A 2,980-nucleotide genomic window follows, 5' to 3' on the forward strand; every position below is an offset into this window, starting at 1 on the left:
TAAGTCGTGTCGACTTGAAAAAGAATTTGGCATTCAATGCCACATTCACCGCTTTTCAAATAAAGACAGATGCACACGGAAGACTTCCATTCTGGCCACGCCAGTGCGGTGGCCTTCTATAAAGACTGTCACTGTGACCGCCTTCGGAAGGGGATCTGCTGCCATCCCGGCAATGAGAGTGTGCATCTCTTGGACAAAACCCACCAATTCCTTGGAAACGCGATCGCACGCGATACCCGGCGAGAATACTCGTGAGAGCTGCAACTTTAGCTCCGCCCAGGAGGGAAACGCAGCTTCGACGGAAGAGCCGCACGTCAGTACCCATTCTCGCGCTCGATCACCGACGTTGAAATGGCTAGCGCCACGTGCAGACATCTTCTGCTGCAGGTGCGCTAGCAGCGTGTTTTCGTAATTTGAAAACGCTTGCCTCGGGGCCTTGCGCAGCAAGGTGCTGGACGCCCTCAGGGCCCAGCAAGGACATTAGCTTGTTAAGCCCATCCTGCATGCCCTTGGGCAAAGAGGAAAATTGTTCCGTCCTCGCTCCTCACAGAGGATCAGTCTAAACGACTCAGGTGTAGATTGACTACAAGTGCTACCAAGTGCAGCGGGGCTGCCGTAGCTTAGCGCTTGAGGAAGCTGTAATTTAGGTCACCGGCCTTTAGTTCTTTACAAGAATCAGTACGAGTGGAGTGGATCGCAATCCGCTACCTCCAAGAGTAGTTAGTATCTTTATTAAAGCTAATAAATGCTTCGGTTTCAATTCAAAACTAATTTTTTATTTATTTTTATCTGCGGCAAAGCCGCCAAATATAAATGCATAGATTTTCCTAAGTATGTATAGTAAAATCTAATTACATGTATAACTACTGGCTATCTACCCCCGTACCGTATTCTTTTTTGGGTGTGGTCACACCATGCCCATTTGGTGTGACACACGCCCTTGTTACCATGGTATGTGTGACCCCGTTACAGAACCTTATTGCATTTACAATCGTTGACTAATTAATTCTTGCATTCACAATGCAAAGTTCACGGCCTCGGTCCATTATTTGTTACATCCGTATGACGGAGGTCAACAGCCATTCCAGCAATGAAAATTTGCAACTTTGAGCATCAAATTCTCCCTCCCCTTAATGGGAGGACAAGAACTGATCGCAAACTATGCATGTGATTAGACGGTACCCATTTATCATGTTGGGATGTCTTTTTCCGAGGCAGTGCACATAAATGCACCTTCTCACAACCGGCTTAATAGCATATGGAACGCTATCACGATGCACCGAAAATTTATCTGAAGCAAGGACAAATATAAATCCATCTCAGAAAAAGCTATTTTGTGGTGGCGAATTTTCATTTTTACGCAGCCTGCCTGTGAGTTTGTCAAATTTCACAATGGTGGCATGTTGCCAATAGAACAGGGGATACGTAAAATGTAACCTAAGGGTCAGACGCAACATGTGTCTATGAAAGCATCTGGAGATCGATTAGTTGAACACAAAGGCCGCTTAACTGAAGCGTGCGTCTGCACACGTGTACCGCTATGGCCTATGTTAAGTCATTCTGTATCAAAGCACCGATCTATACACCACTCAGCGTGTATCGGTGCCTTGTGATGACGACCTATTGTTTAAAAGTACTGTACGAGGCACATGATACCCATTGGGCGGTCACCTCGGTAGAGAGAAGACATACTGCTCAGTAAGTAATATTATTTCTGGTGCCTCTCCAGATTTCACCCCTTATATATTAGTGGATTGGTAAAGTTGCAGAAGCGTTTGAAATCGCCACGAAATAGCTCAGGTCTTAATGAGGGAGGAGCCGTCAACCAAACTCGACTTTCTGACATCATCCAGGCTACAATTCGAGGTAAAATCAATCATTTTATCTCAATGTGATTGATCGTAATGAATAAAGCATGCGGTAAACAACTCTATGTTGCAACCGCGCTACATCAGACCGTTCATGGTTGGCGCGAAAAAATTTTCCTGAAACAAATGCGAACACACCCAGTGTTCTATATAAGCTTCCGGAAATTATATTATGATCCCACCCTTAAGAGCCAGGCGAAAGTGAAGTGTTATCTTGTAGACAAAGTGACGTCTCTGTCATCCACTTTTGTTGAGCTACCCTCTGCTCTACAGCTGTGGTGCAGTTTTCAACTGGTAGGGGCGCTTCAGGCCAGGCAAGACGGCGAAGAAGCTCAGAAACGAATCCGAAATCAAGAACATCTCAGCTTCGAACTATAGTCGTGAATCTCGAAGGGAGCCGACGTGCTACCACAACTGAGAGAGCTGATGGGAGACAGCCGCGGGGGCGTCGACATTCGCCAGCGCTTTTCGATGACCCAGGGGCGCCTCAGCCCAAGTGAAACTTTGATGGTGTTGACGCGCCGCCATAACAGGGAGAGCTGCCTGGATTCATTTGCGGGAGGTCGACCTCTGCCAGCATTGTTCGATGAGCAAGGGTGCTTCTTACTCCACGTGAAACGTTTGGCATCCGTGGTGCATGCACCGCACCACGGTTGTTAACAGTACCTGGTACGGTGAAATTGTTAGCAACAGTCTGAAAACTCTCGTAGTCTGAGGTTCCACTTTACCAAAATTGACCTAGTCCCATGACCGTACGATCTGGTACACCCTCTGCCTTTCTTCCGTAGGAAAAAGCAGGATAGCCCGTTACAGCGTGCTTCTCACTAGTAGGAGGCAATCGACCTCGCAGTGGTTAATGATTGTGGGTTAAATATTGTTCAAGGATCGATTCTTTCAAGCTCATTTCGCTATAGGTGTGAGCGAATTACCAACACGCATAGGCGATTACGAGCTCCGCACCAGCGCGACAAGCGACATCGGACAGTTTAAATCCATAACCGAGACATTACTCGAGTAAGAATCACTGTAAAATATCGTGCTTACAGTTGCTGGACTCCTTGTAACGGGGTTACATGAGAGTGACCCGTCACTCTCCCAAGGGAGCTGTGGTG

The sequence above is a fragment of the Plasmopara halstedii genome, assembly GCF_900000015.1.
Source record: "Plasmopara halstedii genome assembly, contig: Scaffold_2904, whole genome shotgun sequence".
NCBI lineage: Eukaryota > Oomycota > Peronosporomycetes > Peronosporales > Peronosporaceae > Plasmopara > Plasmopara halstedii.